The sequence below is a fragment of the Alligator mississippiensis genome, chromosome 1 (assembly GCF_030867095.1).
Source record: "Alligator mississippiensis isolate rAllMis1 chromosome 1, rAllMis1, whole genome shotgun sequence".
Classification (NCBI taxonomy): domain Eukaryota; kingdom Metazoa; phylum Chordata; order Crocodylia; family Alligatoridae; genus Alligator; species Alligator mississippiensis.
Window position 1 is genome coordinate 179,844,545 of NC_081824.1, and position 24,113 is coordinate 179,868,657.

Below are 24,113 nucleotides of genomic sequence, written 5' to 3' on the forward strand. Positions count from 1 at the left end.
TGTGGTTCCTATTTTCAAGGAGAGAAAAGATGATCTGTGTAACTAAGCCAGTTAGTCTCACCTCTATCCTCAGGAAAACCTTTGAAAAAATTAAGGACCACATTTGTGGGAGTCCAGCGGGAAAAATAATACTGAAGGGTAACCAGCATAGATTCATAGCAATTAGATCCTGCCTGACTAACCTTGTTTCTTTTTATGATCAGGTCACCAAATGCTTAGATGAAGGAATTGAAGTAGATGTCATTTACTTGGATTTCAAAAAGGCCTTTGATATGGTGTCTCATCCCATTCTTATAAATAAACTAAGCGGCTGTGTTGTAGATGATTACATGGTCAGATGGGTGGCAAATAGGCTTATGGGACACACCCAGACAGTGGTGGTGGATGAGTTGGTATCAACCTAGAAAGATGTGAGCAGTGGAGTGCCCCAAGGTTTGGTCCTTGGACCAGTGCTATTCAATATCTTCATTAGTGACTTGGATGAGGGCGTGAAGAGCACTCCGTTCAAATTTGCGGGTGACACCAAATTATGGGACAAAGTAAACAGGCTGGGGGGCAGGGAATGGATTCAGGAGGATTTGGACAGGTTGAAAAAGTGGGCAGAACAGAATAGGATGCAGTGTGACAAAGATAAGTGCAAAGTGCTGCACAGCACTAGGGAGAAAGAATCAACAATGCACTCACAGACTGGGGAATGACTTTTCAAGCAGCACAGCAGCAGAAAGGGGTCTTGGGAGGCATAGTCAACTGCAAGATGAATATGAGTCATCAATGTGACGAAATGATAGGTAAAGCTAACCGCACCCTGTCATGCATTAGCAGGTGCACCATGAGCAGATTTAAGGAGGTGATACTTCCCCTCTATGTGGGCATTGGTGAGACCACAGCTGGAGTACTGTCCAGTTTTGGGTGCCACACTTCAAGAGGGATGTGGATAACCCTGAGAGGGTCCAGAGGAGGGCCACTCGTGGTTAAGGGCCTGCAGATCAGGTCCTATGAGGAGAGATTGAGGGACCTGGACCTTGTCAGCCTCTGCAAGAGAAGACTGAGTGATGGTCTTGTGGCCATCTATAAATTTCTCATTTTGGGGGGGGAGCAAGGAAGAGGAGATACTGCAAGGGGCACTCCGGTAAACAGTAACTAGAAACAGCAGCCACAACCAGACAGACAGCATTTTTAAATTAGACATCAGGAACTTCTTTACAGTAAGGATGACCAGAATCTGGAATGGGCTTCCAAGGGATGTGGTGCTCTCCCCTACCTTGGAGGTCTTTAAGAGGGGACTGGATAAGCACCTGGCTGGGTTCATCTGACCCCAGCGCTCTTTCCTGCCCAGGGCAGGGCATCAGACTAGATGATCTACTGACATCCCTTCTAACCCTAAAAATATATGAAAATAATCTCTCTCACTGCAGTCCTGCTGTGCTTAGCTGCTAGTGTGAAGGTAGCATTGGTTCAATTAAAGAAGCATAAAACTGAGAGAAGTTTGTTTTTCTTCAGGAAAAACATTGGAATAGTTGATGTTTTGGCAGGGAGGAAAGGTGAAGACTTTTTGAACTGTAAGTGTTTTCTTTAGTAGTGCCTGGTGAACAACAGAATAGAGCCCCATTGTGCCAGGTACGGCACACACACCAGTTGATGGTGTCTGTCCTGAAAACTTTAGACCAAGGGATATTAGTGAGGGAACAGCTGGATGGTAGCGAGCAGCATGTCAGTGCCATGATTTTTCAGATTTCACAAACGGGGGTTAACTGAGTGGAAAAGTACAGGAAGGAGCGATGAGAAGTCAGGGAGGCCTTGTAGACTGAGGTAGGCAGTGGTGGTGGGGAGCAATGAGACATTACTTCCTTGTTCCCATCCCTCCCTCCCTTGGTCAGCAGAGGAGTATCTTGCAGCTTTCTCTGCCTGCTTTTGCCATGCTCCATTTCCTTAGATATTCAAGGGGGAGCCAGGTTTGGGGCACTCAGGCCTCACTTGACTGCAGATGCTGCTGATGCCTGAAAGTTGTTAACGTGGATTTGTGAAGGCTGATTTTTTTTTTTTTTTTTTTCCCCCCCACAGGCCCCACCTAGGAGATACTTTTCTGCATTTGGTCCAGGGTATTCCACTAAGCAGCTGTGAGTAGATAATTGAGGGATCTGACCTTCCACTATCGATTCATGGGCCAGTGATGTGTAAGGCATTCTCTATTGATGCCCTTTTAATTTCCCCAGGTGCCATCCCTTTTCCATAAAACGGGCCAAGTGTAAAGGAGGAACACAGATGCTGCCTCCTACAAAGTATGAAAAGGGACAGATGCGACAAAACTGCTACTTCATCCATACTCTAGAGGGGAGGAGGAAAGAGGGTTCAGAAAAGAATTAAAGTGATGAGCAGTGAATAGGGTGGGACAAGAGGAAAGGACTTCTTGCTGCAGGATGATCTAGAGCAGTTGGGAAATTCTGGCCTCATGCTCAAATGCACGAGGCTGGGAATGGTTACAATAATGTTAGGCACCAACTGCTAAGTTACTGAAGCAGCTGTTGTTCTGCTACTCAGTGACTTGCTGAGGAGTGAAGACTGCTTCATAGCAGTGATTGCATGTTTTTGTCTCTTAATCTTATGATGCCAGTGTTGACCTTCCTGAGTCATTTCAGTTCAGAGCTAGGAGGAACAGAGTTTTTCGTGCTATTCAGTTAACATAATATTGGTTGAATGTGCAACAGCAGGTGCCATCCTTCATAGTTTTGCAATGAGCAGGGTGCAAGCCTGGTAGCTTGTGTTTAGTGCGTGGGACAGTTCTGCATGCACACAATGAAAGTTATTGCAGAGCTATTTTTTGGCATCATCAGACCTTTGAAAGCATATTAGAATGCAGTGTCTTGTTTCTCAGGGGGTGAGATGGGAAGGAATGCACTGTAGGTAATTTTCACCCAGCTGTACACTTGTAGTAGCAATGGTGCTGGAAAGCTCAGTCAGATGTTACAAAACAAGTGGTGCTTCTGGGTTTGAACACTTTCTTTTCAGTTAAGGTAAGAGTAATCAATTTTTAAATTGAACCTAAGGAAGGAAAAGCAGCCTCATTTTGAGAGATAAGTGGAAAAAGTAAAGTCTCGGATGCACAGTGCTTTATTAATCATATGTGCACGCATATAGTGTTATAAAAAAGGAAGGGCTTACACATTCAGGCTGGCTGTAGTGCTACAAAAATGGCCAATCCATCCCCAAAAGTGTTCATGTTTCAAACATGTGAACAGTGACACGTAGTGCTACAGGGGGTTTGGCTCCATGATGGAGGTAGTTAGCCATGCTAGTCTGAAGCCCAGCAGACACCAGGCTAGATATGGTCAGTAGCAAACAGCTGCACTGGGTGTCTTCCCAGTTTTAGCCAGACTAGAGGGTCTCGTTGCTGTCCTTTCACAGGTCACTTGCTATCAAGGCAGCCACCTTTCTAATCTACATTGGGTAAGGTTTTCACAAGCCCCCAGATGGGGAAGGAGGATGTGCATGTGCACACACCACTCATGTTTTCCCCCCCCCCCCCCCCAAGTCATACCTGATGCCATTATTTCATAATTCTCAGCATCCCACTAAAAAGGAGGAAGCATGTCTAGTGATTAAACGGCATCTGGGTTCTATGCCCAGCTTTAACAGCTTCCATGTGGTACTCCAAGCAAGTTACTTGGTTAACACAGCTGAGAAACTTGGATACAAAAAGCAGCAGGTAGTATTTACATTTTGGATTTGGCTGCCTTGGGGCTCTGAAGAAGAGGTCCTTGGTCCCTGGAGCTTGGCCACCCCAGAAGTTGCCAAGCTCCAAAATGATTTGAAAACTAAGGTTTTCTTCCAGCAAACACAGCTGTTTGCAACTGCCCCCCATAGGAAGCAGAAGCACAGCACTACCTCTTTTCTCCATCTCACAAGTCTAGGGTTTGGTTTTCCTTGCATCTCCTCCCTGCAAGTGAGGTTTCCACCTACAAGGCTATACAGCATTTGAAGGAGAGGAATACTGGTTGTTATGCAATTAGGCTGGTCACTGGGACGACTTGGGTCCAAGGTGCTTATTATAAGTAGCGTAATCCCTGAGTATCTTTGTTGTTTCTAGCTTGCAAAGCATCAGACTAGTCCAGTGTGTGGCCTGACAATGACCAGCTGCTTCAGAGAAAGATGCAGGAAACCTTGTAGTGGAAAGTCAAAATCTCCCACACTTGGAAGAAGTGTCACCCCCCAAAAATCCTCTTGCAGTTAGAAGTTGGCTTGTTCTAAAGGTTCAGCATACATTGCTTCTTGGATGCAAGAACACCCATAGTAATAACATCTAATAAAGTGTGTGGTTGGGGCTGTTTTATTATTTTGCTAAATCCAATTGTTGCAGGTTTCTACCCAGTAAGAACTTGACCGAGGCTACCTCATTATAAGATCATAGGGAAAGAGGGCTGGACTAGATGATCTCACAAGGTCAGCTACCTGCTCAAGGCAGACTCATCCCTGATTAAACCATCCCAGCCAAGCTTCTGTCTAATCTGCTTTTGAAAGTTTTCCAAGGATGGAGATTCCACTGCTTCTCTAGGTCCAGTGCTTGACCACCCTCACATTCAAGAATCTCCTCCTAATCCCCAACCTAAATTTTCTCTGCTGCAACTTGCAGCTGTTACTCCTAGTCCTGTCTGTTACAGTCACAGACAAAAGCCCATCTTCATCTGCTCTATAATCACCCTTCAGATATTTGAACACTTATCCAATCCCCACTCAACCTGCTCCAGGCTCAATAACCCTAGTTCTTTCAGTCTTTTTTCATGAGTCTTGCCTCCAAGGCACCTAATCATTTTGGTGCCCCATGCTGTACACTTTCCAAACTGTCCAAATACTTCTTTGATGTGTGGGGCCCAGGATTGGATGCAGTACTTAAGGTGAGGAGGCCTCACTAGCACTGAATAGAGCAGAAGAATCACTTCTTTTGATTTTGCAAGCAATGTTCCTGCTAGTAAAGACCAGTATGCTGTTGAATTTTGTTGTGCAACCTCCTCCTGACCCCTGCCCCCCCCCCCCAAAAAAAACCCCCAAAAAACCACAACAACTTATAGTCCATTGTAACCCTTCAGGTCCTTCTCTGCAGTACTGCAGCCTAGCCAGTCATCCCCTCCTCCCCACACCTTTGTGCATGCAGTTATTCCATCCCAAGTACAGGACTTCTCAATCAGTGAGATGAGATGCAACAAATGTAAACTATTGCTCCAGTCTGTCCATATCATTCTGGATCCTAGCTCTGCCCTCTGGAGTGTCTACAACTCCACCCAAATTGGTGTCTTCTGCAAATCTGTGTGTGCACTCGATTCTATGACCCAAATCATTAATGACGATGGTCTTGTGAGGTCCCTTCCAGTCCCTAATATCTATGACAAACAATACCAGACTCAGGACAGAACCATGGGGAACCCCATTTGATACCTTCTCTCAGCTTCACATTGAGGACTACTTACTGAGTATGATATTCCAACCTTTGGGTTATCTGTGGGTCAGCAGGGTTAGGCTACCAGTCAGCTGAAGTACTTTGAAAGGTCTCTTTTCATAGCTTACCTGTGATCCAATCATTTGAGCTGTTGGCTTCCTTTCAGCTGTGGCATAGCTTGAAATTGTTACATCATTTTCTGCCTCACAAGTCCAACCTGTGAGCTGTGTATAACTACCCTGTTAAGCAATTATGAAAAAGCATCCCAGGTACAAAAATGGTATTGGGAATCTTCTGCTGCATCAAAGTTGCCCATATTAATGGAGTAGATAAAAATTCCTTGGTACTTTGCATCCAAGCACCCCAAAGGCATTAGGAAGCAAGTGAGGCTTTGTTCACTGATGTGACTATCACTAACCTTATTTTACAGTTGGAGAAATAGAGCTACAGGCCCACAACAAGAGCACGTGCGTGTTACTGCTTAGTGGGACCCCAGCATGGAGTGAAGAAGCACTTGTAGACTGGAGCGAGGGTCTTCTGTGCTTAGGAAAAGAGTGTACACAAGCTAGCAGGTGCAGTGGGGGAGCTGCCTAAGCATCTCTGCAAGAAGTACTGAGAAGTGGGGTGAGGCTACTAGGGGGAAATAGAGGGAAGCAGTCTCAAAGACCCAGGATCATGTTCATGCCAACTCAAAGCACAGGCTTTCTGTAGGGCAGACATCAGGACTCCAATGAGAAGGGTAGTTGGAGCAGTTGCAGGGAAAGGACACAGGTAGAAGTGGCTTCAATGCTGATGAGAGGTGCTGATGTTACAGAAGATGTCTTGGATTACTTCATGGCAGATGCTGCTTGCTTTGTATTTTAGGGAGATTACCCAACTTGCCTTGACCAAATTGGAACGTGGCATCCATAGTTGCTGTCACTTGTTCTTACTGCCAAGCTCTGACATTACAGCAGCTTATCCTGACTCACCCCAAGGCTTCTACGAAGCTATCAAGTTTCAAAGCCCAGTTGCACCACTCTGGTCAAGTGAGTTGACAAGAACACACTTGCTTGTCATCCATTGCCTCCATCTGCAGCTTCTAAATGAACTGTCAGATGAGTTGTGAAAGATTGCAAACTGGTACTAGGAATCCAGGTCCCTCAGCATCAGTGGCCTGATCCTGCAACTGCCAAAGTTAGAGCAAAGCTTCCCTTGGTCTTGTACCTTTTGACTTCAACCCTAAAGTGTTCAGGTAGTGGTGCTTTGTTCTAAGTGCCACCCACCAAAAGGTAGCAGATCTGGCAGGAGTTGGATAATGCTAGGAGGTATTTTCCTCAAAGGTGCCCTTTCCTGTAGTTGCCTTTGCTTAAACACAGTTTATGCAACAACTCTGCCAGAAATCAAGTCAAAAGTGAAGGTTGAAATTATTTTATGAAGACACTAGTTCTCTCTTGCATACCTGCCCATACACACCCATGGCCATGTCTGGGACAAATGAAATACAAGCTGTTATCCCAACATGCTCAATATTAAACCTCACAAAAGAGCCTTCTCCCTCTCTCAAGCGGTCCCTTATTGAAGTATATATTTTTCTGATGACTAAGCCCCCAGAGTGGTTTATCAGAAAGCTGCAATCCAAAACTAAAAGGGAGCTCAGATTAAAAATACTGACACGTCCAAAGGCTGTTGGCAGAAATCCCAGAAGGAGCTTCCAAAAACATTCTTTATTGGGTAAAGCCACTCAAAGATTAATGCTCCAGAGCAGGGGTAGCAAACCTGTGGCTCTTCAGAAGTTAATATGCATCTCCTTGAATCTTTGCACAAGCACATGGTGACCAGTGGAAGGGGGGTCCAAATGGAAGCTGGTAACTAAGCATGGCGTGCAGTAGTTGCTTATTCTTACTTAAAATAGACTAGGCTATGAGGCCTTACCTGCAAATAGGGACAATTTAAGACTAGTAACTAAGTACTAGAAAACTGTGAAAGAGGGTCACCAGTTAGGTCAGTTTTCTGGCTACCGCAAGAATCTAGCTGCTCCGGGTGCAGTGAGTAACAGCAACAATTTTTTGTATTACCTTCCTGTTTTTCCTGCCTGTCATGGTGATGGTGTTTGGCAAGTCCTCAACTACTTTGCCACTCACACCTGGCCATGCTTCAACTTAACAGCACTGACCTAAGCCAAAGACTACCTGGAGGGTTGCACTGGCTTAATTCATGCCAGAGAGAGGTAGCTATTGTTGCAGGTCAAGTCAGGCAAGAGGCAGGGTGCCTAACCATTTTCATTGCCCTGAAGCGGTCTTCTTCCCTCCCCATTCCCTTTGCAAAATATCCCTTAAAACATAGCTAACATAAAGTAAGGGTAGAAATGCATCTAGATAGACTGACTCAATGAGATCTATAATATTCCCCCTCAAAACACGGCTAGCATGAAGTAAGGGTACAAAATAGTTAATTAGTAAAAGGTACATTTCCAAGTTATACAGAGAGCATAAGCTTTTGGGAATTTGAGCTTACTTCACTGACTTTCACAGTTTCTGATGAAGTGAGCTTGAGTCCACAAAAGCTTTTGCTCTCTTTATATTTTAGACTAAAACTTACATTTCTATTTTCATAGATTTCATAGATATTAGGGCTGGAAGTGACCTCGGAAGATCATTGAGTCCAGCCCCCTGCCCAAAGGGCAGGAAGTCAGCTGGGGTCACAGGATCCCAGCAAGATGAGCATCCAGTTTGCTCTTGAAGGTGTTCAATGTAGGTGCTTGAACCAGCTCCAGAGGCAGGTGGTTCCAGACCTTGGGGGCTCAGACAGTAAAGAAATTCTTCCTTATGTCCAGCCTGAAACAATCTTGCAGTAGTTTATGACCATTTGACCTAGTCGTCATCCCTTGGGGTGCTCCGGTGAACAAACTTTCCCCCAGATACTGGTGGTCACCCCTGATAAACTTGTAGGTGGCCATCAGATCACCCCTGAGCCTGTGCTTTTCCAGGCTAAAGAGCCCCAGGGCTCTCAGCCTGTCATCGTAGGGTCTGCTTCCCTGACCTCTGATCATGCGCATGGCTCTTCTCTGGACTCTCTCAAGCTTCTCCACATCCTTTTTGAATTGTGGAGCCCAAAACTGGATGCAGTACTCCAGCTGCGGCCTCACTAAGGCCGAGTACAGGGGGAGAATGACGTCCCGGGATTTGCTTGAGAAGCATCTATGGATGCAAGCCAGCGTTTTGGTCGCTTTACTAGCTGCACCATCGCACTGCAGGCTCATGTTCATTTTGTGGTCAATGATGACCCCCAAGTCTCTTTCTTGCATAGTGCTAGCCAACATAGCACTGCCGAGCCTATAAGGATGCTGCAGGTTTTTCTTCCCAAGGTGGAGAACCTTGCATTTATCGGCGTTGAACACCATCAGATTCTCATCCGCCCACTTGCTGAGCCTGTCCAGGTCAGCCTGGATCACCCGCCTGTCTTCTGGTGTGGATGCTTTTCCCCAAAGTTTGGTGTCATCGGCGAACTTGGCCAGTCCGCTTCTGACTCCAGTGTCCACATCATTAATGAAGATGTTGAACAGTATGGGTCCAAGGACAGAGCCTTGGGGGACCCCACTGGTCACAGGACACCACGATGAGTGGCTTCCATCAATTACTACCCTCTGGGTCCGACCCCGGAGCCAATTTTCCAGCCATTGGATCGTGGAGGACCCAAGGCGACAATTGGCCAGTTTCTCTAAGAGGTGATCATGGGAAACCAGATCGAAGGCTTTTTTGAAGTCAAGATATATGACATCAATCTCTTCTCCCTTGTCCAGGTGATAGGTCACCTGGTCGTAGAAGGAAATGAGATTGGTCAAGCAAGACCTACCCGCAACAAACCCATGCTGGCTATCCCTTAAGATGTTGGCGTCGGCCAGTCCATTAAGGATGGCCTCTTTAATAAACTTTTCTAAGATCTTCCCCGGGATAGAAGTCAGGCTAATGGGCCTATAGTTAGCTGGATCCACTTTCCTCCCTTTCTTGAAGAATTTTCTACCCTTACTTCATGCCAGCCTTGTTTTAAGGGGTATTTTGCAAAGGGGATGGGAAAGGAAGATGACAGGGCACATACCTCAGGAGGAGAGACTGAAGGAACTGGGCTTATTTAGTCTGGAGAAGAGAAGACGGGATTTCATAGAATCATAGAAGTAGCATTGGAAGGGACCTTGTAGATCTTCAAGTCCGACCCCCTGCCTAGGCAGGAGGAAAACTGAGCTCAAATGACGCCAGCCAGGTAGGCATCAAGCTGCTTCTTAAAGACCCCCAGGGTATGAGCCAGCACCATTTTCCTTGGAAGTTGGTTCCAGATCCTAGCCACCCTGACTGAAGTAGTTCTTACAGATGTCTAATCTAAACCTACTCTCCAACAACTTGTGGCCGTTATTCCTTGTTATCCCGGGGGGTGCTAGGGGAAACAAGGTCTCCCCCAAACCTTTCTGGTCCCCCCTAGTGAGTTTATAGATGATCACAAGATTTAATAGCAGCCTTCAACTCCCTGAAGGGGGGCTCCAAAGTGGATGGAGCTAGACTGTTTTCAGTGGTGGCAGATGAGACCATTGCCAAATTGCAGAAAGGGAAATTGAGGTTAGATGTTAGGAAAAACTCTCACCAGCAGTGTGGTAAAACACTGGAACAGGCTACCTTCGAGCTTGTAGACTCTCCATCCTTGGAGGTTTTTAAGACCCAGGCAGACAATGCCTTGGCTGGGATGATCTAGTTGGGGCTGGTTCTGCTTTGAGTAGGGGGCTGGACTAGATGACCACCTGAGGTCCCTTCCAACCCTCATTTTTCTTTTTTATAGTTCTACGAGTAAGCCATTTATTCAGCGCTCCCCCTGCTGTGATAGAATTCTGTCAGTGATGCCTACCTCAATCCAACCTGGTCTTCTGTGCCTTTTATTTTTTGCACAAGATTATACAGCAGAAAAAGGAGGAAGAAGACCCACAATGTTGCATTAGAAAGCAATATATTTTAGCCAAGAAAAGTTCAATATCCCTGTTACTAACAACTTCAACAGCATAGTCTCAATGGATCCAGCTATCATCATTATAAGCTACTTCTGGCATTTGTCTCACCTTGGGGGCATGCGAGTCAGTGAGGATTTTATTTTTTTTCTTGTTGGATCCTCAGTCTATGCACAGTTCTGCAGATATCCCAGACCAGCCCCTGGACAGTTCTAGCACCCAGCAGCCTGCATCCAGTGCAAGGGGACTTCAAGGTATTTGAGAAGGTAAATCTGTAAAACCTGAATAATGGCAAGCAATTACATGACTTGCCACATACTGGGGATTAAAGTTTGTGAATACATGGCCCTGGAGCCCCTTGGGCCATCCACCAAAAGATGCAACTTTGCTTGTATCTACACAACTCCCACCAGCCGCATTATCTTCAGATCCAGAGTCAGTCCTGCAGTCCCCCACCACGCTACAGAACATGCGACCAAGCACTGATGCTAGAGGCAGGCTGCTGGCCTTCAAGAAGTATTAGCTGTCCACCCTTTCCTCACTCAATCACATACTTGCCTCTGCTCCTGTAGGCTGCGCTTCCCCAGCCAGCCACTAATGGGAGAAGCCTCCCATGTTTAATTACATATGCAGCGTTACAACTAAAGCCAAATCCAGGAGGCATGTATCTGTGAGGTGCTGCACTTAGAGGTGCATGTGCGGCTTCCTCTGTTCCTAGCTTACCGGCCAAGAGAGAAATCTTCCTGGCTTCCCTTCTTTTCTCAGGAACATGTGCAGTCTGCTGGATTCATACTGCTGGCCGCTCAAATTAAGGGCTCATTTGCCTTTCCAGAAAAACACTATGTCCTTTGTCTTAGCTGCTGCACTTATGCCTTCACTGGAGGGCAAGCAAGCAGCTCCACTTCTCAATGATGGTACTCTAGGCCAGGGGTCAGGAACATACAGCCTGCAGGCTGGATCTGGCCCACAGGGCCACTCGCTCTAACCTGAAGAGTCAGAAGGATTTGCTTGAGCGGATGCAGTTTGCTCATACTAGTGCAAACCCCGACTAGCTGGAAGCTGCATCCACCCCACGGCTAGGGAGCAGGGGGCTAGGAGAAGCAGCAGCAGCATGAGCACAGCTCCCAGCTGTCTGGCACCAGTGCAGGTGCAGGGAAAGTCATCCAGCCTGCACTGGACCAGAGCCAAGTTGTTCCAGTTTACAGTTTGAAAAAGGTTGCCAGCCCCTGCTCTAGGCCACTAGCTCTACAAACACCCTGCATGCATGTGCACGCACACACCTCCCCACCCAGCCACCCTCCTGCTCATGTTTATTCATTTGTACTTTGGCCCCAATCCTACTCCTGCTGACTTCATTGGGGCCAGGGTTAGATCCCTTTTAAAGTGCAGTTTCTTTTTTTTTCTCCTTGTTAAAGCCAGATGCAGCAGGGAAAGCATTTAGACAGGTGCCTTCCCTTGCTTCCTCCCACTGTTGCAAGTAGCTTGAAACTTGTATTTTAGTCACAGAACTCCAGGCCAGAATGGGCCTCTGGTATATACAGCAGGCCATTATATTTCACCCAGTTACGCCTGTACAAAGCCCAGAGACCAGGGTTTGACAAACCATCTTTCTAGAAAAGTTTCCAGGTTTGATTGGAAAAATATCAGTCTGCTTTTCTTCCCTCCCCCATCCCCATCTACAGAATAAATATTGATTGACTGCTTTCACCTTTTTCTGGATCATTACTGATTTTACCTCTGTCTCTAGACTGCTGACAGGTGTTTTTCTGTTCCTAATAAAAACTCCTTTTTACTGCCCTAAGCCTAATCAGCCATGGATTTTTCCCTTCCCTTATCAATTTCTACACTTCAGAACTTAATTACGTTGCTTACTAGTTGCTTCTTTTCCTCTCCCCTCTTCTCCATCTCTGTTAAGAATTTCTTTTCCCTTTCCAGACGTTACCTTCATGTTTTCCAGCAAATAAGCATGATCCTTCAGCTAAAGGTGGCCTTTTAGAAATGGTAAAGGAAGGGGGACTGGTCATCTAATAAACTCTTAAAATAATTCCCATTTTCAGTCTAACATTTCTTCTGGTTGCTTCATTTTTCCTGTGATCTGGAAAACCAGTAGTTAAAAGCAGCAAGTTAAACATTACAGGTTAGGGTTTTCCTTTGTATCTACTGCACTGACCACAGGCAACTATCAACTTTCAGTCCAGTCATCAATCCACCCTTATCTGTCACAATGAAGTCCAGACTAGAATTATCCTGCACTGAGTTTTCTAACACAAAGGTACCGAGCCCATTGCATATCATCATCTGTGGAAATTCGGTTCTTGTTTTTTAGCTAGGTTCATGAGCTCTTCAACTTGTTTATCCCAAACTGAAGTTCCCTATAGCACTGTAACCTGCAACTCTCAACACACCCACACAGGCACATGCACACACGCGTGCGCACACTCTCTCTTAGGGAATAATTCAGCCTCTCCCTGTTTTATTTCAGCAGTAAGTGCTCTTTCCCCCTTCCTGCTTATACCACTTCCTGGACTTCTGTAACACAGCACAGGGCTGTCCAGCTGGCAGACCATGAGGAGTTAAATTGTGGCCTCTCCATGCTCCTGCCTGGCCACTACTTGTCCCCTCATCCATCCCTGTCCCCCCCCCCCCCCCCCCCCCATCTCCTCCCACTATTGCTCTGGCTGCAACAGCAGGAGTTTCTGGCCACCCCCTCCCTCTTCTAGCTGTTGCTTCCTGTCCTCGTCCCAGGGGATGGGGGCACAGTCCTGCAGGACAGGGAGCTGCAGGTGAGCCTGAGGCACCGCAGTGGGTGTAGTGAGGATGGGGTGTTGCAGGCACAGCAACTGGGGGCAAACATGAGGTATGCAGTAGGCCTGGTGTGAAGCAGCTAGTATTCGCTTTGGATTCAGTAGATTCAGGGGACAGTGCTTCGGTGATTCGGATCACTGTCCTGATTCGATTCGCCTGAACCCGATTCAGAGATTTGAATCAGCCAGGCCAGGCCCATCCCCTGCCCTTCTCCCAGCCCAGCCACTGCTGTCACGCCTGCCCCAGCTCCCAGCACTTTGGGGGAAAAAAGCCCTGGCTCAGCAGGTGCTGCTGGGCAGGGGGCGATCCCTGCTACCCCGCACTGCCCCATGTTGCATGGGGGGGCTCAGCACAAACCCCTGAACCCCCCACCCCCTCATGGGTGCCCCTCACAGGCCAGCTCCAGCCATTTAAGAAAAAAAAAAAAACCTGAAAAAACCCCAGGACTCACCGCTGCTGCCGGTGGGGGTGAATCCCGGCGCCACGCGGGGGGCTGTGCACAAGTCCCTGAAGACACCAGGAGCAGAGAGTCCTGGGGCTTTTCTTGGCTACTTTTTTTCTTAAAGGGCCGGAGCCCTAGCATGCAGGGCAGCCATGGGGGGGCCAGAGGAGCGGGGGCGGGGGTCGACAGGGCTCATGCAGAGCCCCCCATGCAGTGGGGGGCAGTCGGGATCGCCCCCCGCCCAGTAGCACCCGGTGAGCACCAGGGCTTTTTTTTAAAGTTCCGAGCTGAGGCAGACGAGGGCAGCCATGAGGGGTCTGGGGGAGTGGACAGGGCTCAGGGGGGGCCAGGTGTCCTCCCCATGGTCCCTTCCCCCAGCCCACAGTACTTACCAGCTCGGAGTGGCTGCAGCTCCTTGCTGCAGCCACCAGGGACTGTCCAAATCATCAAAGCTCTCCAAATCTTTTGCTGAAGATTCAGAGAGCTTTGAATCAATTTGGAGCTTTAAATTGGTCCCCTGATTTGATTCCAATTCGGAGATTTGGCCACCGAATCGGGCCAAATCTCCTCCAAATCGAATCACCACCCAAAGCTTCGCACAGCCCTAGTATGCAGCCTAGGAGGGCACACAGCTCACACTGGTGTGGCCCCTGCAGCTTGGAAGTTGTAGAGCCCTGATTGAGCACATTAAATGCTTGTACATTCAAGACCCTGCATCTCAGTTACCGATAGCTCTATAGCAAGTAATGGGGTCCTGAATGCAGAGCACTGCCACCCCTCCTCTACTTTTTTTAGTCACTCTCTCCTTCCTGATCAGATTATAACCAGCTATCTTAACATTTTAGCTATGCAAGTTATGTGATCAGGTTTCTGCAATACTAGTAAGCATCAGCCTCCTTGTTTTTGATAGTTAGAGTAATACTGTAGTTGTGATAGGCCAGGAAAAGATGCGAGAGGGAAGGATTTTTCTGGGTCATAGCTCTTATTAGACCAACTGTGGAGCTGGGAAGGCTATAGATAAGGTTTTGGGTGTGAAGTACTCTTCATCAGGTCTCATCCCTCTCATGAACCAATGAGAAGAATCATTTTTTTTAGTGATAAGAATTATCTAGCCCTTTTGTTACCCTGACTCCTAGTATTTGTATAGGCAAGCAAAAAGTTTCCTCTCTTCACATTCCTTGTCATACCTGATGAATTTGTTTGCAACTGGACTTTGCATTTGTACTGCATTTTCCTTCTGAACAACCTCCCCTTCCACTACTAACAATGCTGTCCTGGCTGCTTCAGCCAGGTTCCAGCAGAGCAGTCACAGCACTCACCCAGCCCCCAAGGCTGAAAAGCTGGGGCCCACCACTATAGCACATTTGAGATTGCAGGTTTTCAAGGCAAGGACCACCTCCTGCTGTGGTCATCTGCCACACCTACTGCAACAGAAACCTGAGGCCAGCTGTTCCCAAACTAGGGGTCTCAAGCTGCACATCAGTTGTATTGGAAGAGGATGGCTTCCACCAGAAGGGGAGCCCTAAGGAAATCAGAAGGGGACAAGTAAACCCAGAAAGACTGAGACCCACTACTCTAGTAGGCCCTGATGCGATACAGTATCAGCACACATTGGTCACTCACTACAGATTCTGCAACAGGCTTGCCTATACACACTCATACCCTCTTAACTTGCTCACACGTGCTTTCCTGATCTTTCACTTGAGCCTGTGAACCAGAGGGGGAAGAGGACATGTACACAAGAGAGAATCAAGAATCTGCTACAAAAGGAGTCCAAGGATGGGGACAGAGGGGAAGTGGCACGAAGACCAATGCTGCTGCATTATAAACAAGGCAAACTGGCAGCAGGAGGACGCTGGCCCTCTGAGAAGGGCTGGGATGTCTTGCTGCTCAAGTGGGAAGCACCAGGGTGGACATGACGTAGCAGGACTCTGGTCCTGTCACCAGCAGGCCCAGCAGAGGAGGATACCCAGATTATAATAGATACAGGGCTGTGCTGCTAGCTTGCCAACTTTCTGCCCTGAGGGTGGGCAGGGAGGAGATTAACAAAAAGCCACACATGCATACAGGGACCACAGCTGAGAGCAGCTAATACAGATCTATATACTGATCAGATCTGTATACTGTTCAGGCTCAGCAAGGAATTCAGGCAGACTCTCAGCTTAAAGCAGGTTCTTCACACACACTTAGATGCTTCACTAGCTCTTTGGACCAGGGACTGCCTTTCAGTTCCATTTGTACAATGCTGCAAATGGCAAAGCCCTGTTCTCAAGGAACCGTTGTCCATGCCCTCACCCAGGGAAGCATGGAGGAATGCTTAAACATGACGGATATAGTTGACCTCTGTCATCAATAGGCTTAATCTGCTCAGAAAATCATACAGATTTAGGGCAATGATACCATTTTCTATACCTTCTTTCCTACAACTATGCCACTCTGATCCTAAGCACAAACTAAACCATATTAAAAAACAAAAAAGAAAGAAAAAAATCCCCCAAGTTGTTCCAATTTAACAAATTTTAATTATACCAGTGTAATTTCAGTCTCTAGGCAAGCTTTGCCAGCACCATCTCTGCTGGAGGATGATGCAGTTGCTAGTTTTGTGCTATCTCCCTTTGCTTCCCTCACTGATCCCAAAAGTGTTTGCCAAGCCTCTGATGTTCCCTAACAAAACGCTGTTTTCAGGAGTGCATATACTACTAGTATTGTGATAAATCCTGTGGTATGATATATGTGCAGCAGAGGGCGCCAGTGTTATTCTGCAGAAAGAATCATTACACTCTCCTTAGCAAAATAAGATAGAGAGAAAGCATGCAGGGGTTTAAAGAGCAATACAAAAAGTTTGCCTTAGTGGCACCCTGTGCAGTGCCAGCCCAAACCTCAAGCTGAACAACAAGAGCATAACAAACTCATGGCAACTGAGGAAATACACTGCATCACACATTTTGGCACCTCCAGTTGAAATCACTAACCCTGAGACTGCCACCTCACAAATCTCAAAAGGGCCTTCAGCCAACAAGGACACTCCTCCAGAGAGATAGATCACACTTTTGAAAAAGCCACCTGGATACCACATGAAGATTTCCTACAGTATAAAAAGAAAATCCCCACAAAACACACACCATTAGTTATAATATATCACCCTTCCCTGGAACCTACACAGAAAATCCTCAAACAATTGCAACCCGTACTAGAAGAAGACCCAATTCTTAAAGATATCTTCCCAGAACCACCCATCCTAGCCTTCAACCAAGCACCAAACCTTGCTAACTTCATCACCAGAAGCAAACTCCCTATGACCCAAACCACATTGACAAATAGATCCAGACCATGCCAGGACATGAAATGCAAAACCTGCCAACACATCTCCACCACCACCACTAAAACTACACCCCACAACAGAACCATCACCATTCCTGAATCTTACAGCTGCCCCTCCAAAAATGTTATACATCTCATCCAGTGCACCAAATGCCCTGCGGGAAAACATGTAAGAGAAACCAAACAACAACTGAGCATCAAAATGAACACACACTGAAAATCTATCAATGACAAGAATACCCAACTACCTGTAGATGCATACTTCTCACAAGACAATCACTCCCTCTCCCATCTCTCAGTTCTAATCCTCAAAGGGAATTTACAAAACACCTTTTGTAGACAAGCCTACAAACTTCACTTCATAAGTCTACTGGACACTAAAAAATCATGGACTCAATATAGACATTGGATTCGTGACACAATACAACCTGCCTGACATCTGATTCACCAGGTACCTGCCAGACCTGACCTTTTACATTCCCCACTTCCTTCCCCCCCATCACTTTTCTGCCCTTTGTCTTCCTAATTCCCAGCTATTTCCTTTTTCACAGACAGCCTCTTTTCTACCTTGAATTACTACCTCTGTAGAGATACCATTCCCGATTGCTTTTACCTCTGTAGAGTCTCCCTTACCTTTGGCTTTCTTTCCCCCTGCTTTTTTCACTCCTCCCTTCTCTGCTTTACATTTTGTTTTCCTAATTTCTACCTATTTACATTCTCACTGACATCCTGTCACATTTTTAGCTGCTTTCGTTCCTTGGAGTCTCAGAACAGCAGACTCCCCATGCCTGAAGAAGGGTGATTGTGCCCAAAAGCTTGCTAAGACCTTTTTTCCAGCTACTCAGTTGGTCTAATAAAAGATATCACATCTACTCAAAGAGCCTTGTCTGCCTATGTCCTTAAACCAACACGGCTACAACCGAAAAGCCAGCAATCACTAGCCCTGCCACTTCAGCCAAAGAAGGTTCTCTGTTAACACCAGTAGTGCCACTATGCTCCTCTGAGCGCTTCCGAGGTTCAGCAATAAAGGCACTCTCCAGTCTGTTACAGTACGGGCATCTTTACAAGCTGGCAAGGACCTTGAAAACCAAACTGGCTAATTTTCACTTACATCTCTTTACTGGCACATTATTTCTCCTCCATCCCTCGATCTTTAGCTGAGCTCGACATTGCCATTTTATGTAAACCTTCTTTCCCTTGTCTATCAAACGGTGACACCTTCATGCTAACAGGACAGGATTTTGAGAAGACCCACAATTTCTGGTGTAGACCTAAGGCTGTAATCAGGAGACCTCAGTCTTCTGGTACTGTGCTCATCCATGCTTTTGCCCCAAAAAATAATATAACATTTAATAAAAATAAAAAGCATTAAATAATGGGTCCCAAGTGTCCACCAAGATTATAGTAGAGAGTGGAGGGAAGCCAACAAGTGCTTTTTTCTGTGGGACAAACCTTTCTTAAATTCAATCTAAAGCCAGCACATGGCCTGAACATGTCTTATATTAAAAAACAAAACAAAACCATAGATCCTTCAGCTCAGTGTCTCTTCCCTGTGTATCTGTAGCATATTCTTAAATGCAAAGATAACAATCATTAAAAAAGGAAAAAGTTTATTTTTAACTTGCCAGAGCAAGACAAACCATGGAGAGACGACTCTTCATCTTCATCTCTCCACTGATATTCAGGCATAGTTTTTATGGACAACAAAAGTGGCAGAGGGGACCCTGGTGCAGGTTAGTGACTTGAAGGATGTGTGGATGCAGATGGAGTACAGCAATGCAGTCACTCCCCACCCCCCACTTTTGGCTGTGCTGCACATGAGCTCTTAGCTCATGCTCAGAGTTTGGCCAGAGTCCACTGCACATGTGCAACACAGTCAAAGTGTGGGGGATGGGACAGCACCCCTCATTGCCCCATTCCTGGATCTGCTCATGGGTGAAAGTGCAGGGGTCGAGTACAAACCTGACATTGAGATGGTGTATCAGGATGAGGTATTTAAATACAACACACAGAACTAGAAAGAAGATATTGTGCTAAGCTTGATACAGAAGGAAAACTTTTGGCAGGGAGCAGGAAAGACTGCTGTGCTCTTCCACAATGCAAAATACCGACAATCTTATTTAAACAGTCCTGCCATGGGATTTGAGCACAAGAACTTATATTAGCACCAACAAGTTGCACCAAAATAGTCTGATTTTTAATCTCGCATTCATTCAATGGGACAATTTGGATCTGACCCTCAACCCCAAAATTGTGCATCCTGTCATGCACATGTGGTGTGGCAAGAGGCATGATTACTGGGATGAAAGAACAGAACCCATTATGCCATTAAATGAAGTATGCCAGGAGCCTTGGAGACTGAAACACAATCAGTTCAGTTGTGTAGCTAATACAATACTAGACATTTCAAATTCGCTTCAAATGGATCGCCCACCCCTGGTGCACACTTTGAGAGTAACAAAGGTACTAAGACAGGAAGATATTTGGGGGTCCAAGTCAATCAGAGGAAGCGATGCCAATAATGATGTCAGTTTGTATTAGGGTCCACTAGGTGTCACTCTAGGAAGTTTTAAGCTGAACAGCAGGGCAAGACTAGGGGCCAACATCAGGGGAAGGAAACAGGATGGCTCCAACTTCTCCAGCATCCCTTCACCCTGCCCTCATCATCTCTCCCCTCCCTATGAGATGTTGTTTCCCACAAGGCAGCTCCAAGCAACCAACAGCGCACCAGAGACAAGCTCCCTGCCCCCTTAGCCTGCAGCAGCCTGGACAGTGCTGAAACATAAAAGATCTTTACATGGGCGAGGGGGACCCTGTGGTTTTCTTTCCCCAGTGGCTCATGATGATCTCCTGGTGAAGGGCAGCAGCTGGAAGGCAGGTGCTGTCTGGGAGGGCTGTTGACAATGCAGGGGACTCGAGTCAATTAGAGCAGCACAGTCAGGCCAAATGTAGTCACTGAACACACATGTCAATTAAATGGATATGCCAACGGGGTTAGAGAGGAAGAGATATTTTAAAACAAACCCGCTCAGCCTGGCCAGTGTCTGCAGCAATGTGAGTTATAGCAGTATTACACTGGAGAAACAGACTTAGAAACAGCCACTAATGGGGAAAGACGGACAGAACCAACGGCTCAGGTTGTTCCCTCCTGTGTTAAAGACGCATCTCTTTCTCAGAGTAAGCTTCATTGCACATGCACAGGAAATGCATCCCCAGATTCAAATCCTCATTAGGCCTGGGCTATTCATGCAGAAATCCTGTCCAGTTATGGTTGTTTGGGTGGCCATTGGTGAGACTCCATTGGGGCCACATTACCACAATACCATTCATATTTTAGGATTGTAGGGAAGTAGGCTAGAAGGGCCCTTGCAAGGTCATTTAATCCAGCCCTCTGCTCAAGGCAGGACCATTCCTGACTAAACCATCCCAGCCAAGTGTCTGTCCAATCTGCTCTTGGAAATGTTTAAGGATGGATATTTCACAGTTTCTCTAGGCAGCCTGCTCCAATGCTTGACCATCCTCATAGTAAGGAAGTTCTTCTAACCTAAATTTCTCCTGTTGCTACTTAAGACCATTTCTCCTAGTCCTGTCCCCTACAGCCACAGAGAAAAGCCCATCTTCATCCTCTTTATATACTAAACTTCAGGTATTTGAAGACTGTTATCGAATCCCCCCCCCCCCCCCCCCGGTCTTCTTTTTTCCAGTCTAATAGCCCCAGTTATTTCAGCTTTTCCTCACAAGTCTTGCTTCCTGGGCCCCTAATCTTTCTGCTGCTCTGTGCTTGATTGATTGTTTCTCAACTATACACATCCTTTTTGAAGTGTGGGGCCCAAAACTGGACACAGTACTCCAGGTGACGCCTCACCAATGCCGAACAGAGCAAAAAAAAATCACTTCCCTTGATTTGCAAGTGAAACTCCTGCTAATACAACCCAAGATGCTGTTGACTATTTTTTTTTAATTTTATTTTATTTTGCAAGAAAAGCACACTGTTGGCTCATAATCAGCTTATGGCCCACCATAACCCCAAAGTCCTTTGCTGAAGTACTGCAGCCTAGCCAGTTGTTCCTCCATCTGTATTTGTGCATGCAGTTATTCTGCCCCAAATGCAGGACTTTTCATTTGTCCTTGTTGAATCTCATCTGTAGTGTAGCTATTAAACAGTACCAAACCAAGGACAGACCCCTGGCAATCCCCACTTGACACCTCCCTCCCAACTAGACACTGAGCCATTGATAACTGCTTGTTCAGTCTAATGATCCAACCAGTTATGTATCTGTCTTACAGTACTTTCATCTAGTCTGTATTTCCTGAACTTGTTAATGACAGTATCATGGGAGGACCTCATCCAATGCACCAAATGCCCTGATGGAAGATATGTAGGAGAGACCAAACAACAACTGCGCACCAGAATGAATGCACACCGGAAATCTATCAAAGACAGAAATACCCAATTACCGGTGGGGGCACATCTCTCACAGGAGGACCACTCTCTCTCCAATCTCTCAGTCCTGATCCTCAAGGGAAACTTACACAACACTTCCCAGAGACGAGCCTATGAGCTCCATTTCATCAACCTCCTGGATAGAGATCATGGACTAAACATAGACATTGAATTTTTGATACATTATAATCTGCCTGGCAACTGACTCCCCAGCCCAGCCCCTGGCTTCTTTACTTTTCATTCCATCCAGGAAGAGCACACACCAACTGCTGAAACCCCCTTAGCCTGACGAAGGGTTTTTGAACCCGAAAGCTTGCTTAATAACTATTCTCCAACTATTCGGGTTGGTCTAATAAAAGATATCAAATTCACCCAAGGAACCTTGTCTGCCTATGTCCTTAGACCAACACGGCTACAACCTAAACCCCTGCTAAGTTGAGGCATATTACAGCCACTGTTCTTCCCCCATGTACCAAACCTGTCATGTTATCATCAAAGGAAATCAGATTAGTTAGGCATGACTTGCTTTTGATGAATCCATGCTGGCTGTTCCTGATCATCTTTTTCTCCTCTAGGTGCTTCACAGTAAATACCTTGAGGGCCTGTTCCATGATCTTTCCAGGTACTGAGGTCAGGCTGACTAGTTCATAATTCCCTGGATCCTCTTCCTTCCATTTCTTAAAGATGGGCACTTAAAGATGGGCACTATATTTGCCTTTTACCAATCATCCAGGACCTTGCCATGAATTCTTAAAGAGGATAGCCAATGGCCCTTAAATTACTTCCACTAATTTCTTCAATAACCTCAAGTGCAATTCATTCAGCCCTGCCAACTTGAATGCATCTAGATTCCTGATGACTCTGAAACTCATGCTAAGCTCAGGCCTACTCACAAAAGTTAAAATACAGAATACTGATGCTAACTGCATAATTCAAGAGGATGTGAGCTCATGGCTAGGCCATCTAAGAAGAAATAATGAGGTTTCTCTTCCAGCTTATCTTACTATATTCAGGATGATTTCAGGCAGGCTCCTAGTTGTCTAGTGTGAAATGTCTATCCTTGATTAATTAGCATGGTAAATATTTCTTTTGCGATTAACTCGTGTTTATGTGCAGGAAGAGACATTCTCCATATGTGATTGGTGTCTCCTCCTGATTTAGTTTTGTTTTTGTTCTTCTCTCATGATTTACCTTGTTTTCCAAGGACACGTATGTTTTTCCTGGCTGTTAATCAGGTTCTAGATATGTTCCAAACTGGATAACCTCTTGTCACTGAAGAAAGTAACTTATTCAAATTAGAAATTTCTGATAACCAATAATAAGCAGGCTGATTAACAGGATTTTTCTGTCAATTACTACTTGGGACTTTCTCTTGGTTTACACAACTAAAAGAATGCTTTGAAGACACTAAGCTAAGGGTATAAAGAGGCAGTAAAACAGCTAACAGCATGCACGCTTCAAGAGTGAGAAATCGCTCTGACACCAATTGCTGATGCACCCAACTTACTCGAGAAGTTGAAGAGAAACAGACCGCCTCTTCGTCACCTGTTTGGTGAGAAATCATCACCTTATAGCTAATTACTGGACTTTTAGATTCATATAGATTCATAGAAGTAGGGTCAGAAGGGACCTTGTAGATCATCAAGTCCAACCCCTGCCCTGGGCAGGAGGAAAACCGGGCTCAAACGACACCAGCCAGGTAGACATCAAGCCTCCTCTTAAAGACCCCCAAGGTAGGAGCCAGCACCACTTCCCTTGGAAGTTGGTTCCAGATCCTAGCTGCCCTGACCATGAAGTAGTGCCTTCGGATGTCTAGTCCAAACCTACTCTCTAATAATTTGTGGCCCTTATTCCTTGTTATCCCAGGGGGGCGCTAGGGGAAACCGGGTCTCTCCCAAACCCTGCTGATCCCCCCTAGTGAGTTTATAGATAGTCACCAGGTCCCCCCTCAGCCTTCTCTTGCAAAGGCTGAACAGATTCAGGTCCCATAGCCTCTCTTCGTAGGGTCTGCCCTGCTGTCCCTGGATCATGCGGGTGGCCCTCCTCTGGACCCTCTCAATGCTGTCCACATACCTCCTAAAGTGCGGCACCCAGAACTGGACACAGTACTCCAGCTGCGGCCTAACCAACGTCATAAAGAGGGGGAGGATCACCTCCTTGGCCCTGCTTGAGATGCACCTGTGGATGCACAACAAGGTATGGTTAGCCCTACTGACCGTGACCTCGCATTGTCGGTCCATGTTCATCTTGGAGTCAATAATGACTCCAAGATCTCTTTCTGCCACCGTGCTCTCTAGAAGGAAGTTTCCCAGCTTATAAGTGTGCTGCTGGCTCCTACTGCCCAAGTGCAGCACCCTGCACTTGTCAGTATTGAAACCCATCCTATTTTCATTAGCCCACCCCTGTAACCTGTCCAGGTCCTACTGTAATCTGTCCTTCCCTAATAGCATGCCCACCTCACCCCATATCTTGGTATCATCAGAAAATTTAAACAGGCTGCTTTTTACCCCGTCGTCCAAGTCACTAATAAAGAAATTGAACAGTGCGGGCCCGAGGACTGAGCCCTGGGGGACTCCACTGCCCACTTCCCTCCAGGTCAAAAATGACCCGTCCACCACCACCCTCTGAGTATAACCCTTCAGCCAATTTGCAATCTATCTGACTGTGTAGGCATCAATGCCACAGTCACCTGGTTTTTTGATGA